Below are 17,322 nucleotides of genomic sequence, written 5' to 3'. Positions count from 1 at the left end.
CACAGCAGTGCCTTCTCCTATGGTCTTCCACCAGTAGCACATGTTGGGAACATTGTTGGAGGGCAGTAAGCAGTGCAAGACTAAAGCTGCAGGCAGTGAGAGGCTTGGACAATAGGTACAGCATCTGCCACCTCCTGTTTTGCCCTTGCAAATGGCTTCTTTGTAACAGACAAGCATTGCCTTAATTTCAGAGCATGTAGTTTGGCCCTAACCTCTGTCCATTATCAGCAGCTGGGTCAGACCTCAACTATCTCCTTCAGGAGCCTTTGGAACCAAGAGAGGTTTTGTCAGTCTCCTAAAAGCCAAGGGAGAATGGCTCTGATCTTTATTTGTTTATTCCAGTGATTTTTTTCCCTCTGGGTACGCATACCTCTAAACATTTTGTGAATCTAAGTATGGCCTCATTGAGGGGCAGTATTTCAATATGTGTAGGAAAATGAGAGTACCCCTAAACATTTTTGTTTAGAAAAAAGCACTGGTTTATTCCAGATATAGATGATATAGATATAGATATAGATATAGATATAGATATAGATATATAATATTTATCCTCCCCATTTCATCCTCACAATAACCCTGTGAGCTAGGCTAGGCTAAGAGATGGTGACTAGCCCAAGGTCACCCAGTGAGCTTCATGGATGAGTGGGGATTCAAACCCTAGTCTCCCAGTTCCTAGTCCAACACTCTAACCATTATGCCATGGTGGCTTTCATTGATATGTAGGATCTGCAACAATATGCTGCTGTCTGGAGTGTTTATCCTCAGGATTCCATTCCATTCCCTCTCTGTGTTTTTCCATTTTCACTCTTGAGTCAGCATTCTATGCCCACTGAGCATGCTTCGTCCTCACTGAGCTCTTTGAGTGGTCCTGCCCCCCAGCAAGGGTTCCCCCATTTTTGCCATTCTTCTGTAAACTTTGCTGTTTTCCCAAGTCCACTGATGTCTGTTTCTTGGGTATGAGTGGTGATGTTCTGGCTTCATAAGCAACACCATTCATAACCTGATCATTGGAACTAGAGGGAGAAACAGACCTCCCTAGGAAAGGAATTCTATAAACATATCTTAGTACCAATGTTATGCCCATTTTGTCACACGCACCCCTTGTTGTTCCTTTCCTTCCTCTGCCTCCATGGCTTTATTGTTTTGCCCTTTTCCAATATATGTTGTTACCTGTTGTTCATTTCAAGGAGGAAACCCTTTCAACAGACACAGATTTCAAATAATGTTTGCTTGCTTTTCTGGAACACAGTGTGGGAGATTAAAGCCCAATCCCTGCCTTTATTCTGAACATCCTGGTTGTTATCAGTTTAGGACAGATGTAATGCCATTTTGAGGTTGCTAGTGTCTGTCTGTGTTATACCTTGAATTAAGCTTTCATTCCATTGTCTTTTGAGACGTTAGTAAAAAAAGAAGTCTAATTTTCAGGAATAAGGCTTTTTAATAAATAAATAAATGGTCTGATGAATATACTCTTTGCCCGATAATTTGCTCCTTTAAACAATTTGTAGAAAGTCAAATTTATTTTCTTTTTAATCATCTGCCATTTGTTTACATCCTCTCTATACTGGAAATGGTCCATCTTTGCAGCCATGTGGCTTCTGATCAGAAAACATCACATTGAAATATTGCTTTCTAATGGAAACAAGGAAATCTTTTGATTCCTTTCCAACATAAATTCAGTACTGAAAACTGGTCTAGTAGCTAGAGATGTCGTATTTGCACGAGAGCTCTGTAATTCATTTAATCCTTCCTTTCTTTCAAGATGTCTGCTGCATCTACAATAACATCATCCAGTTCAACATTGGAGGGCATTGCACAGAACAGCACTCTCTGATCCCCTCAGCCCCAGCAAGCCTCTGCTATATCTGAGGCTCATAGATCCTCAAGGCCTGCAGTCATGTTTCTTCTGGTAAGGGCTCCATTCGTGGCCTGGAGAAAAATGTCTTCAAAAGCCACAAGCCAGGAGGACTCACAAGCTCTGACCACACTATACACCAGGGGTGAAACATTTTTTAGCCAAAGTAGGTACAGCAACAGGTATGACACTTATCTCTGTGCATTTAGTTAGGGGTTTCCATGCATACCCCCATGTTCACTTTCTCCAGCCTCTCCCATGGTTGCCATGGTGTAGCAAAGATGTGGTTTGGGCCTCTTGAATTTCTGCCTCTCAGAATATTCGCCTTTTTTCATGGCCAGTTCACAGCGATAACTCATCCAGCCTTCTGCTGTTCTGGTGCTCTTTTTTACCCCATTTGGTAGGGCTTATTTTTCTTCACTACATTATCCCTGCTGATCAGGGACCATGTGGTGATTTTGATGATGCCACAAGGCTGCAAAACAAACCATCATTGGCTACCTTATGGCTCCTTGAAGAGCAAACAAGGCTCGTTGATAGTGAACAATTGTTTCTGGATCATTAACACCGCCACTTTCAACAGGTCAACATGCAGGTCACTTTTAGAACCAAACTGAAAAATCAACCAAGGAAGGGGAGCTATTGACCAAAATGCATCACTCTTTTGGCTCGGAACAGAGCTATTCAGATAAGGATATCTGCATGACTGCTGACTCAGAAAACCAAATATACAACATACAAGTTCACCTGTGAGACAGGTTAAAAAGCACAGAAAAACAAAATGCCTCTCTTACCTATTTAGAAACCAAAGCGGGCATGGCAACACATCAAAAGTTCACTCAGTGCTTAAGGGTGTGAAACGAAAGGGTAATAGATAGATGTGTGGTGCATCAAGGGGGTTCTTCTCACAGCTTAACCCTTGGGGCAATCCTCTGATGAACTGGCAGTCACTTTTCATAACATGCATATGGATGAATGATTAAGATGATAATCCTGACATGAATGTTCATGTTGCAAAGCCTAGTTGCTGAAAACCATTACAGAAAAGGTTCACCTTGCTTCTTTAGCTAGGGTGTATTTAAATGAAAATTTTGTAGGTGTGTATATGAAGGATGGGGAACCAAAATTTTTCAGAGGAAAACAATCTTCTGAATTATATACCTATTGTATGGAAGTTGACAACTGGACAACAAAAGTGGATTATACATGTCCTAATGGTGACCAAAAGACTGGTATTGATGATTTGGAAGAATAAAGATATGATCCCCTTTAATCAATGGATTGATGACATGACAGCACTCGCAAAATACGAACAGACTGCTTATAGATGCAGGCATTGTTTGGACAAATATATTGACATTTGGAAAGAGTTTATACAGAATATAGTAAGTTATAAATATATGTCTTATGGCAATAATATTGTTTATTTGTTGTTGTTGTTGTTTAGTCATTTAGTTGTGTCCGACTCTTTGTGACCCCATGGACCAGAGCATGCCAGGCACTCCTGTCTTCCACTGCCTCCTGCAATTTGGTCAAACTCATGCTGGTAGCTTCGAGAACACTGTCCAACCATCTCGTCCTCTGTCATCCCCTTCTCCTTGTGCCCTCCATCTTTCCCAACATCAGGGTCTTTTCCAGGGAGTCTTCCCTTCTCATGAGGTGGCCAAAGTATTGGAGCCTCAGCTTCATGATCTGTCCTTCCAGTGAGCACTCAAGGCTGATTTCCTTAAGAATGGAGAGGTTTGATCTTCTTGCAGTCCATGGGACTCTCAAGAGTCTCCTCCAGCACCATAATTCAAAAGCATCAATTCTTCGGCGATCAGCCTTCTTTATGGTCCAGCTCTCACTTCCATACATCACTACTGGGAAAACCATAGCTTTAACTATACGGACCTTTGTTGGCAAGGTGATGTTTCTGCTTTTTAAGATGCTGTCTAGGTCTAGCTTTTTAAGATGCTGTCGAAGCTACCAACATGAGTTTGACCAAACTGCGGGAGGCAGTGGAAGACAGTAGTGCCTGGCATGCTCTGGTCCCAGTGGCAGTCCATGATGTGGAGTGAGAGTAGAGAAAGACACAGGGGACTAGACATTACAGAAGGACAGTAGGCAAGTTAATACAGAGCTGTTGCCTAAAATGGCAGCCCCATGTGATGTGCAACATGCAATCACACCCAGATAAACAGGTGCTTGAATATGTGCGCATCATACCATTACACTCAACAGAGACTCAGGATTGCCTCTGGCACTTACAAGGTGTGACCAGAAAGTTCAGTGAATGGTCACATAAATTGGACAGCAAGAAATATTTGAACATACAATCAGCATAGGAAACCCACAAAATGCTTACAATTGCGTACGGAGATGAAGCTGTAACTTGAAAGACAGTGTATGAGTGATTTATGTGTTTCCGTGAAGGGCGGCAAACCGTTGAAGATGACCCTTGGTCTAGCAGACCATCGATGAGCAGAACAGTGGCAAATATAGAATTCATGAGTTATTGATGCAGGATCATCGGAAGAATTGCATATTGCACGTGAAATCACTACTGAGATTACTGAGTTGTCCCACCCTCCAAATTCTCCCGATCTCTAGCCCCACTGGATTTTTTTCTGAAACCTGCACTGAAAGGGCACAGATTTTCCAACATTTCACATGTCCAAGCTGCTGTGATGAGGGAACTGAAAGCAGTATGAAAAAAGGACTTCTCCGGAAGTTTCCAACAGTTCTACGAACGTTGTCAGTGGTGCATTGTATCAAAGGGGGCCTACTTTGAAGGCCTGTAAGGTATCTGTCAGAGCCACCCGTGGTCCCAGCTCACAAGAGACCAAAGTCCAGTCCGGCTTATGTACAAAAGCTTTTATTGAAGAACATTCTTAGCTTTACATCCGAGCTCCGTGGCTCTACGTCTGTTACGCTTAGACCGCCGAAGTCCCCTCTGAGTCAGTCCCGCCTCTACACCAGTTTAAGAGGCTTGTACTGGTCCACCTCTTCCTCTCCTTCCTTTTCCGCAGGGTCTTTCTGCCCCCCTGTGTTCTCTCCCTTCGGGACTCTCCAGAGGCTGAATCCTCTGGCGCCTCCTCCCCCCTCCTTCGCGCTTTGGGACCAGGCTCCTCCCCAGGACTCTCTTCACTTCCGCGCGCCTCCCATTTTGAACTTGGCGCGCGTACGTTGCTTCTGACCTTCCCTCCGAGTGTTACACTGCTCTCGGCACTACTCTCCGCCCCTTCCGGCAGGACGTCTTGCCCTGATCTCCTTCCCCTCTCTGCTCCCTGTTCTGCTCCTTCTGACACACTGGCCACTCCAGCCCCTTCACTCCGTTCCGGCGGAGAAGCCGGTCCTGATCTCCAACTCCCCCTGGGGGTTCCCCCTTCGTTCCCCTGCTCCTGACTGCTTCCCCCTCTAGCTCCCCTTGGCTTGACCAGAGGGGCTCCCTTTTGGGAGTCCTCCGATTCACTGGACGGACTCATGGACAATCTTGGGTCATTGTCGTCCTCTTCCTCGTCACCCTGGAATCCTTCCCCCTAGCTCTCTGTCTCCTCCCTCATCTGCGCCTCTCTCCCTGAACCCCTGACAGTATCTATGTTCAAATATTTCTTGCTGTCTGATTTCTGTGACCATTCACCGTACTTTCTGGTCACACCTTGTAAAAGCTGGCCAGTCATCTTGGACACGTTCCTCACTTTTAAAGAAGGTACAATAGCCACCAGAGAGAGGCAACTCAATGGCAGGATGCACACCTTCACCAGGAGCTCTGTGTGGTGGTAGAGGCAGGATTGATAGTGTTGGCAGTGTCCAGGTGCATGGCTGCAGAGTGGGCAGCAGTTTCCTAAGTAGGCCAATGACATCAAGCAGTCCGCTGGTGGTCACTTGATGCTGACTTACACACACACACCTTTGGTGCCCACCAGTTGCACTCGGTGGCGTTGGTCATTGACTATCACTCTACTTGCTCTCCAATCACTTCTGCTGGCTTGCTGATCTCCCTGCTTTAGATGTTCCAGAAGTTCCAAGCATTCAGTTCTCATCCTTCTGAGGCTGCAGCAGAAGACCAATGTTCCAGTTTATCAAGGGCTCAGCAAGCCAAGATCTTAGGCGAGCTGAATAATACAAAAAGAAGCCACAGGATACAATCTATTCCCCAACACAAGTCCACCAGCTTCAATGGATTTAAAATTAGTTCTCCAATGAATAACTTTGAATGCCAAATGCGATAATGAAAAAGAAAAATCTGCTCACAGCAAGTGCATGAAAGAAGGGGAACTGTATTTAACTTCATCTGGGGGAAAAATAGTGAGGAAAAGATGTAAAGGCTATAATAATGGTTGGATCTGACGGGAAAAAATTATGAAACTCATTTATGCACTTCGGTATTACCACAGTGTCAATTTGTTTCCTTGTGTAAAACTCAAAGCATAAATTATACATTGTCACCCTCATTGTTGGTGACACGATTGTCCTGCATTCCAGCTGTGCACTTTAATTGTAAGATTTATTTTGACATGAAAACACTGATCCAGATAAGGGGAACAGAAAATGTCAAAGCAGAAAATAACGTGATCACACACACACAAAAATGAGGTTTTCAGAAATATTGGTCACAGTGAGTAGACAGACGTATAGGCAATTCTGCAGTGGCAATACAGAATAGTGATATCTCTGAGGCAGCTTAAAGCAAGCATGAAATGATTCCCTTTTTTGTAAAGAATAATAGCCATAATTTCATCTCTAATGGAACTTACACACAATAAAAAGTTGCTAAAATAGAAGAATGTCACTGGTTAGAACAGTTGAAGGGTGTGTTATGTAGAGTAAGCATTTTTATTTTTATTTTTTTGAGGAACTGACAAGCCCTGGGGGTTGAAACTTCCAAGAGTGCATCAAGGCTAGAGCCAGTTCAGAACCACCTACTTTTGCCCTCTGTGAAAACGTTTGCTTTTTCTTATACTTCACTTTCACTGTCATCTCCAGTGTAATAATAAGAAAGCCATATCTTATTGGCTTTATAGCACTGTGACATCATACCAGTCACTGCATTGTTCTTGGCAGCATGAGATCACCCATGTGATCCAAGAAACATTGCCATCACATTCTACCAGTGATGACATTATGCAAACGGATCTAACTGGCTACCATATTGTTGTGATTTGATCCTGGCTGCTGGGTGATCACTGGTGGTTTAGCATCACCAACATGGCCAATCCAGAGAGGAGGAAAAAACCCCATATGGCCAATCCATGAAGGAGAGACAAAGAAATGAGACAAAAGTAATAGAAAACATTCACTGAATGGCACTGAGAAAAGTTAATAGTTGACACAATTTCTATTTCCACCAGAATTGTGAGTATTTGGTTGTTGTTGTTTTAAAAAATGATTGGTGTAACCACAAGATTAATGTTCTTCTCAGTAGTGAATATATTTCAGACCCCACAGGGGTATAGGTTTAGTTTTAGGTTTTTCCTCATACCTTGGGGAGTCAAAACAGTCATAGGTTGGGATCCTACTAACTAGGCTTCTCTAGAGGGAGCAACCTTAGAGTCCTAACAGCAGAGCAAGAGAGGTGATTTTTCACTAATCCTCCCTTCCCTCTACAGCCGCTTTTGCACCCCCAAATCTGTCCTGGAGGGTTGAGGGAAAGGACCAAAGTGATAGAAGATTAAAGGAATCTGTCTTTTATAGCCTGAGGAAATGCCAAGGCCTTCACATGGCTTGCTCTCAGATAGGAGCCACCCCAGAGTAGCTTTAGAGTGATTGGGGATGGGCAGGGTAGAAATTAATCATCATCATCATCATCATCATCATTATGCTTGAAAAGATTAGATTGCTGCTCATAATCTGCCTCAGTTCATCAGGCAGAAGGTAGAAGGACCTATTGAGGGAGCTCAATAACTGGGCAGGTTCTTCTGTATATTAGGGGAATTGTATACAGATGTGCACATTAAGATAAATTCACTGATAAATTTTCATGAGGATGTAAAAAGTAGAAATGATGTGGAAATGTGGAGAACTGAACTTAAGACTGAAAAAAATGAGCTACAGAGAGAAACTAAAATGGACAAATTCTCTCATCCCTACATGTGGGCGCGGCCATGCATTGATAGAGACCAGTACTCCCTTGTATAGTGAAATTAGGCACTTCCTCCTTCATGATCAGTAGCAAGATACATATGTGGGTTTTTTTCCAGGAAAGAAACTAACCAGTACCTTGGGAACTTCACAGTGTACAAAGTAGCACACTGCCCACTTGATGTACCTTCTGGGGTGGGGGGAAAAATCCCCTCTAGCCAGGTTTAAATAGCTACTGTCACTCGGCAGAGTAATTTGAAAGGATAAAACACCCTGAGATTTGCAAACAGACTTATGTTTATAGATATTGTGTTTGCAGTTGGAATATCACTTGTATTACCTTACTGGGAATTGAGAGTGTTAAAAAATAATTATTATAGATTGATATTTAACTTGGCAGGTTTTTGTATTTCATCATCAAGATCATGCTGGGACCTAGATACCTTGCCAGGCTGTGTGTGTGTGTTTATATATATATATATATATGCAGGTTTTGGTGTCCTCGGGTGTCTTCCCGTGTAAAAGTTGGGGTGTCTAGGCGACGTTTCGACGAGGTCTCACTCGTCATCTTCATATATATATATATCAGGATCTCAATGCCTATATATATATATATATATATATAGGCATTGAGATCCTGTTGTGTAGCTATTAATCTATCATTTCTGAATCAGACCTCGGGATACAGTGGTGGGATGTGTGTTTCACTAGCAGTTAAAGCTATGCTTTCCCATAGTTTCCTCCCTCCCTCCCTCTCTCCCTCCCTCCCTCCCTCCCTCCCTCCCTCCTTTTTTTCTTTTCATTGAGATTCCATCAGTTACAAAATAAAGAACAGCTAACACAGGATACAGGTTGACATGCTGAGCATATTAATACCGTTTGTCTCCTTACAACCATTTCCCTTTTACAGCATCACTAAGCTTTGATCTTACTTCCTAAGTAGATTGGACCAATAAAGAACCCTGAGCACCAGGAGACCACCTTTCACCAGCCTGCCCAATGACAAATGTTCTAAAGGCATGTCCGTGTGGGTGCTAGCTGTGTGCCAGGCCCAGATAAGGTCCTTTATTAAGGTACCATCTCCATCCATTGCCAAATAGTACAAGAGAATAGGACCCATCCACTGATAGCCCACTCCATCCCATTCTGTTTCCAAGTTAAAATGACTTCAGCTTAGGGCTCATCTACATTTCTGCTTGTCCCATGCCTAGAAAGCACAGGTGTGAGTGGTTTTACCTTTACCCTGCTGCTCTCCCCTGGAAAACCATCTCTTTTGTACTTTATTGGAACAAACAACAATCTACAGAACACCCCATTGTCGGGGTACACAGTGACTTGCCACCATTGATCTGCTTGATAAATTATTTCAGAATAGAGATACATTAACTGAGAAATGATTGACTAGACATTTAGAAAGCATGTCAACTGACAAATGTTAGGGCAGGCCAAAGGCATCTGGCCACTCAAAAATAAGATGGATGGTTATTTGTCAGCAATATGAAAATTGCTGAATAGGAAGCAGTTCATAAGAACGTGGTGGAAATGATAATCTGCTATTTATTTATGAAATACAATTATGGGGTGTGTGTGCTAAGAGGATATAAGCTACTTGCACTAGCAGGCAATGGAAGGATGCATCCAGTTAAAGTTAGGGGAGCACGTTTGTGAGCGCTTCCTCTTGGGACATTTCAAAGTTTAACAACCTATATTTCCCGTGATTTGCAAATGCTTCACATATTTTTGTTTTAAACTCTGCTGGGGGCTCTTTTGACTAGAAAGTGAGTCAAGTCCAGTGATTATTTAGAATTTGGGCAGGCAGCCATTTTTCTTTTGTAGTTTCCCCACACATGGGACTGCAGGACTAACTTGGTCTTCCTCAAGTTATTTCCCAACAGCATGGGGCTGGGCAGAAAGAGTTAAACACAGCCCCACAATGGAATTGGAAGTTGTCTCCTTCCCATTCACTGGACCGATTATCTGAAGAGTCAGAAGGTGGTGTATACATGCATGTGGTGTGTATGCATCCGAGTGTGTGTCAGGATAGCCACAGTTGCTATAAGCATATAGCTGCCAACTGATTGCTGAGAACAAATCAGCTCCTGCCCCCCCGAAAGGTTAGTCAGCCTTGAGTTAAGAGCTACAGTTACTCAGGCTTATTTGTCACCATGCTTCTTATTTCATCCACTTCTTCCTCCCTGTTGCCCTTGTCAGATTGCTTGGAAAAGTCAAACGTATACAGCAGAAATGATTGATAGAGGCTCATGGGGCACACAGTTTTGCATAGCTGGCTCTGAGGAGGGTCGGCAAGCCAGCTTGACAGCAACCAATCAGAAAGGCTGATTGTAAACAGGAGGGTGAGAACCCTTGTTTACCATAAAAGAAGGCAGCAGAGAAGCAGAGGCAGTGGGGAACAATAGAGCAGGGAGAGGCTAAATTAACAGTGCTTGCTCCCCTATTCCAATTACTGCCACTCAGTGGCTGCCGTCCTTTTCCTAACGTCAGAAAGTGGGGTTCCATGGGAAAGGCCTCTGGTGATGAGGCACATAAATAGAGCACATGAGATCCCTTCACCCTGAAAGTTCTCAAACCAATTCTTGGTTGATCTTGTAGCATCCTTGCCTTCTTTTGTAAAGTTGGCACATTCCTGGAGAAGTAATTAAAGTGCCTGGTTTTTGTGTGTGCATTTTGATTTACTTATCCAGCACGAGTTTTTTCCTGAAATGAGCAAAGCCTTAATGACATTGACAATTGGAATATGCAAGAGATAAGGCAGTTCAGCGAGACATGTGGATGGAAAGCTGTGGCACCCTGGCTTATCTAGGGAAATGCTGAGAAGCAAATCCCTGGGAGGTTGGTGATTTCAATTAGCCCAACCAAAACAGCTCCAATTTATCTTTTCCAAGAGTGGATCTTCCAGAGACTTTGAATTACCAGGTACAAAGCGGGAACATTTCACGAGTGCATGAGCACAGGGCCGTCAATTTGGGAAACAATCTTATCTTTCCTACTTTGCATACAACAAACCCTACTTCATTAAAGAAATCTTTATTTGGAAAGAATGAGGTTTAAAAGGTGCTTTCCTAGCAGAAATAGTGGGTGGCGAGTAGAATCAGAAACCACCAAAGGTAATGTAAGGTTTCAGCCAGTTTGAGCTGATGGATTAACACCATTCATAGGATCAAGGTTTCAGAACGCTTTGCTCTGCTTCCCTTAGTTCTATATGTGTAGCACGACTGTCAGGGAATTGCCATCGGAGCCAAGGGTGGTGGTAAGGCTCCCCAATGACGCTGGAGAGGGAACCAGCAAGGAGAGAGGGAGAGCTTCCGCTGGGGAAGGAAATAGACGTGACGCCAGGGAGAAAGGGGAGGCTGAGGGAGCTTCAGAGGGAAGGCTCCAGTTCTCTTCCAGTGGGACCAGTGGGGAGAGCACAGGACCTCCCCTTGGGACGCCCACTCTGCGCAGAAAGCTTCCGCGCAGAGAAGCTAGGCGGCGACTTAGTGTCAAAGAACTTTTATGTTGGAAGAAATTCAGGAAACGCCCACTGACGGATTCTGCCAGTGATTGAGACAGTCACGGAGTACTGACTGTCCAGCCAGGGGAAAGTTTTAACCAAACTACTCAGCTTGGAGCAGTTTGCGCCTTACGCACAAGCAACCCCAAACCCCATTACAACGACTAATAGGTGGGATCATCTTAATAGATGGTCCTGGTTACGGGCAGGCTCCTAACCCGGTCCCCCCCACCCTGGCGTGGGTGGAGCCATACCCTCATGCAGGGTGGCACCATGATCACCCAGGGCTATTGCCCAATCAATTTGAATGGGTGATCGTGGGGGAATGTATAAAAGCAGCAGCACGACATGTGCCAAACACTCGCCCACTCTCCCTTTAATTTAAGTGTCCTTTGGCCTTGCTTTGGACTTTGGTTGGTTGTCCTTCTTGGGTTGGGGACCGGGTAGGAATTTTTCCATTTGGCAAATTGGCATGGGCCACTTGGTTTTTGCCTACCTCCTAGCAATTGTCACAACTTTGTAAGGTTTGGCGATTAGGTATTGGCTTATTGTTGAGTGGAGGAGGGGACGTCAGCCATCGCCTGCCCCTCCATTTCAAGGGTATTCTGTTAAAGGAATCTGGGGCCTGGATCTTGTCCGAAGTCCGCTTGATGGGCTAGGGCCATGCCAGGCCTCTGGGAACACCAGGGGAGATGCAGGCGGGTTCCCCTGAAGCAATTTCCCTTTGGGTGGTTTACCCTTACAGGCTTCCTGCAAAGGGGGCAGGAGTCAGAGATAGTCTTTTGCCAATGCCTAAGCCAATACCGCTCTCATTTCCTGTAATCAATAAAGTTGTGGCCAAAAAAATTGCCCAATAACCTTAAACAAAAATTCTGTGTCTGTGTGAATTTCTTTATGCCAATGGGGGTTGGCTTGAGGGTTTTGCCACGCAACCATTGCTTAGGGTCCTTCTCCCTAGTCTCATAAAAAACAAAGAGACAACACTTAGCTAGTTGCCATTCTCACCAAATCTTGAGCACTTCCAGACTGTCCACTATTTTTGGGTGCGTTTCAACCACACACCCATAAATTCAGGGTGCAATCCACTAAAGAATGGGAGGTTTTTGTGTAAGAAACGGTCTTCCCCCAAAGTTCAGATTTACTGTGTTAAAGAAAGGGGGGATGCACTGGAAAGTATGGCATAACACTTGCATTGAGGCCACATCATCTAACCTCCTTACAAACAAATCAGAATGAATGCTCACTAAGCTGTCAGCATCATCTAATCTCCCCGCAAACAAGTCAGGAATAATGCACAATAAGTAGTACATCTGAAAGAGCCTCCTGTGATTTCCATATGTTAACTGTACATGGTTTATGTTGTGGCGGAAACATGGAATAATTTGGCTCATAAGAGCAGTATCTTGAAAGAAAACATCCTTATTATGTGTGTGTGTGTGTGTGTGTGTGTGTGTGTGTGTGTGTGTGTGCACTAGCTCTTACTAGTCATATTTAATGTGCTTTTTATTTAACGAAAGGTATCAGTGTATAATCCGAGCTATAAAATATGCTTGTTGACCTAGTGAGCTGTTTCTATTTAGGAATATTTAGCACAAACCACTGGGAGAGCAATCCACCATTTTCCCTTATCAGTCCCTTCAAGCCACTGGCCTAAATAGCGATTACATCAAAAGAATAATTTGGAGAAACCTCTGAAGGCAAGAATTGCTTTGAACCTTATTATACTGTACCAGTAAGATTAATTTGCTCCCATTGATCTCCTCAAAACTGTTGTAATGATGCTAGGCTGACAAGTTAAATACTTTGGGAAAGTGAAAAAAAAAAAGCTCATTATCTTCCTTGAAGGATGATGATAAAGTAGAAGTGTGAGGAAGCTCGCCCTAGAAGTAATTGAACGGAGCTTGGCCATTGGTACGTCCAGAAGTCCTTCCTATGAGCATTGGTGATTGAGCCATTTAATTATTCACACTGAGTTAGGAGGAAGAAAAATCTAATAACAATTAATAGGCTGAGGGAAGCCATGGAATCTTCCCCTTTGATTTAGGATACATTGTACTGGCCAGGTCATACATGAGGTAGAACTTGCACAATTGCCTCTAGCAACACAGGAAGCTAGCGGACTTGTGGACTAGCCAATTCAAATTCCAAGGGGTTGGAGTTGGACAATATGTTCTTGGTGGCCTCCCCTCCCTGAATAGGTCTACCTCTTCCCTATCTTTGCTGGTGCTTATTCATATACAGTGGTACCTGGGTTACATATGCTTCAGGTTACAGACTCCGCTAACCCAGAAATGGTACTTCAGGTTAAGAACTTTGCTTCAGGATGAGAACAGAAATTGTGCTCCGGCAGCACGGCAGCAGCAGGAGGCCCCATTAGCTAAAGTGGTGCTTCAGGTTAAGAACAGTTTCAGATTAAGAACGGACCTCCAGAATGAATTAAGCATTTAACCTGAGGTACCACTGTACTTCTTCAACTGGGCCCAAACTGCACCACCTCTCAGAAGAGAACACAGCCTTATATTAGCTCAATTTATCCCAGAATCGTCTAGAAATTCTGGGGAGAGTCAGCCGAATCATGAACTTTGGGGTCTTAAAAAACCCACCTCAAAGGAGAGGCAATGTTCTAAGCCCCTCTTTTTCCCCAGCTTGGATAAAAACCTGAACCTGGTGAGCATTCCCTCCTCAATAAATCCTGGCTGCCCTCCTTCATCTCCATGCCCCCCCAAACAACAAGTGTTTCACCCATTTATCAAAAACCACTTCAAGCACAATTTCAGTAGTAGAATAATAAATAGCAGTTCCCTTAAAACTCAGACATCCTGATCTAAGTGCCTTTCTCCCCATCGTGCTTGCATCCTTTTGTGGTCCTTTCTCTTTCTCTGCTCTTTTAGATGTAGCATCTTATAGAGAAGAAGAATCTCTTGATGTACGCCACAACTGCGGCTAGGATACTACTAGCCAAAAGATGGAAAAGTGATGAGGTACCAACCAAGGAGAACGGCAACAAAAAATGATGGAGTACGCTGAAATGGCGAAACTAACTGAGAGATTAAAAGATAAAGACAATAGAGACTTAAAAAAACTAGACTGGGAACCATTTATGTGTTATTTACAAAAAATATTGTAAAGAAATGGACTCATTAGCAGGGTTTGATTGAACACTTACAATGAAAAATAACATAGAAATTATGAACAAGAGGTTAGAAGGATAAGAATATTAAAAATTCCAATAAGAAAATGAAAAATTAAGAATAACAAAATAAGCAGAAGAAATAAATGTACCAGAAAACAAACAAACCAGAAGATGAAGTTGGGAGAAGTCATGGGTGGGAGGGGGATTTCGATATTGTTTTTTGTATTATACATGCTTGTGATAATGATGAAAATATAAAATCCAATAAAAATATTTTTTTAAAATAAATAGATGTGGCATCTTATGAAGATTATGCTGCAACCCTGCAGCAGCCATTTTGTGTTACGCCAAATGCCCATGGCAGCTGTTTTGTAATATACCATGTCCCCATGGTGGCCTCTATTGTGGAGGCCCTCTGTCCAACTTGGTATTACTTTCATGCAGTGGTTGAGGGTATGTGGATTAGTTTAGTCTGCATCAAAATACAAACTGAACCAGAGCAGTCTCTAATAGCCCTCTTCTCTTCACCCCTGTCTTTATTCGTCACTCTTTTCTTCGTTCCACACCCCTCCACTCCTTTCTGCTTCTTCTCTAGATTCATCAACAGGATGCCCAACAGTTATGTAAGTGGGGGTGGAGGAGAAGCCTCTGAAAACTCTGAAGAAGATGAAATCTTCCATTAAAGCTTAACTCTAAATGCAAAATTCTTCCCCTCTTTTTTTTTCCCCTGAAAGAAGAAGCCACAAGGCTAAGGAGAGATCTGCTTGAAGAGATGAAAGGACAGAGGGGATTATGTGGGAAATGGATATTTCAGTATAAAACCTTAGCAACTGTCTCCAACCTGATAATGATCAAAATATCATGGAGCAATTTAATTTCTCATTTTCAGATCTAGGAAATGTCCTTCAGCAAGAATGCATTTTCTTCACAGTGTATTAAATATACTAAAAAGGAAGAAAAAAAAACTTTCAGTGAAAGTCTTGCAGACTTGTATTGTTTTATCCTTTTTATTCCTTGCCTTTTTTAAAAAAAAACACAACAGCTTTATCTTCTATCTTCTTTGCAAGGGATTCCCACTGGGATAATAGTGTTGTGGCTGTCAGACTCCCCTTTCCTTTATTATTTAGGACAGGCATAAACATAAAAGCACAATAGATACTCTCCTTTCCAGACATTTGGACCAAGGAAGGGATATATCTCATGTCACCTCCAATTAGTGCTGATCTGCAGGGTGGTGGGTCGAGGGGGTGGGGGGCAGTTTTGCAAAAAGAAAAGAAAAAAAGAAACTTTTTATTGAAATCCAAAAGGTGGGAGCTTTGGGTAATTTTTTTTCATTGAGAAAGGGATTCGAGGCTGCTTGATTCCTTAGAGTGGTCACTGAATGGTGCAAACATCACCTACATGATCACATGATGCTCTATCACCAAAGCTCAGTTCCTATATGCATGGATCACCAATAAACTTTGCCTGATGGTGGAGCAACATGGGTGCCCTCTGCCCAGTCCACTAAAGAGATTCTGTCGCTTGTAGGTTGGGGACTTTGCATGATTACTCAATCCCATGGAGGCCATTTTTTTTAAAAAAATGTAATTGGACATTTGTGAAAAGTCAGACTCAATGGGCAGGATTCAACTAAGCTGTTGTGTACATGGAATAAGGGAGCATGTTGCATGGCGAGTTCCCGACCCCCCCCCCAGGTGGAAATAATGACACATGACACAATTATTAAGGTTAATGGGCTAAAAAAAGGCATTGGTCCTAACCGACTATATCTGACTCCAGCCCGTCTGCTTGAAGTCCGGGAAGGGTTAACCACCAGTAGGGGGAGTGCTGCTGATGCACATCAACTAGGAACACCCCTGGGGTCACTGCAAGGGGGCATGCCTTGGGCCCTAACCTCCTTAGGCTTCGGACAGGGCCATAACCCCCCAAATCCTTTAATGGACTACCCTTCAATATCTGGGGCAGGTGATGGCGCTACCTCCCCTCTTCCATCTACAGAACAATACCAATACCTGCCAATACCTAACTGCCAATACCTTAGGCGGAAGTGGCCTTCTTGGAGAAAAGGATGGAAAAATCCAATTGTACAAGTGGACCAAGTTCTCCACATGCATTCCCCACTTAGCGTTACACTGAATTCCACCTCATGTGCTTAGACCATGCACAAATCTCTTGCCAACTCAGGTATGCATGCACTGGGCCTTAAGCCTAGGAGCACCCGGGAAGATGGAGGGATTGTGTTTTGTGGGTCAGGGAGAAGGAAGGAAGGAAGGAGTTTGGATTTGATATCCCGCTTTATCACTACCCTAAGGAGTCTCAAAGCAGCTAACAATCTCCTTTCCCTTCCTTCCCCACAACAAACACTCTGTGAGGTGTGTGAGGCTGAGAGACTTCAGAGAAGTGTGACTAACCCAAGGTCACCCAGCAGCTGCATGTGGAGGAGCAGGGAAGCGAACCCGGTTCCCCAGATTACGAGACTACCGCTCTTAACCACTACACCACACAGGCTCTCAGTAGTGGTAGCAGTATCAGGCAGGGGATGATAAACTGGCAGGGCAGAAATTATCTAGTTTTGGATTGGAAGCCTGATGGTCAAGCTGATGGAGCCAGTCAAGAAGTCCCCAGTCCAAGCAGTATCATCCACACATTCAGTGTATAGCACTTTGACTACATAATCTTTGCATTTGAGCTCTAATTCTGTTCAATACTTATATTTATGCATCTCCTTGATAAGGAAGCTCACTGAGAGAAGGTTGC

The 17,322-nt window shown here is 43.5% G+C and overlaps 1 long non-coding RNA gene across 3 annotated transcripts in view; it reads left to right on the top strand.

Annotated features, from left to right (window-relative positions):
* Positions 1-15,387, top strand: part of LOC309341623 — a 31,317-nt gene extending 15,930 nt beyond the window's left edge. Inside the window, exons 4-5 of one of the 3 annotated variants that reach the window (XR_014156445.1) lie at positions 1,763-1,909; positions 15,158-15,387. This is a non-coding gene — a long non-coding RNA (uncharacterized lncRNA). The remainder of the gene's footprint in view (positions 1-1,762; positions 1,910-15,157) is intronic. The other 2 variants (XR_014156446.1, XR_014156447.1) reach the window with 2 other exon arrangements.
* The last annotated feature ends 1,935 nt before the right edge of the window (positions 15,388-17,322 follow it).

This window comes from Podarcis erhardii, assembly GCF_964252035.2.
Source record: "Podarcis erhardii genome assembly, chromosome: 5".
NCBI classification, from domain to species: domain Eukaryota; kingdom Metazoa; phylum Chordata; class Lepidosauria; order Squamata; family Lacertidae; genus Podarcis; species Podarcis erhardii.
This window is presented reverse-complemented; position numbering and strand designations above follow the sequence as displayed.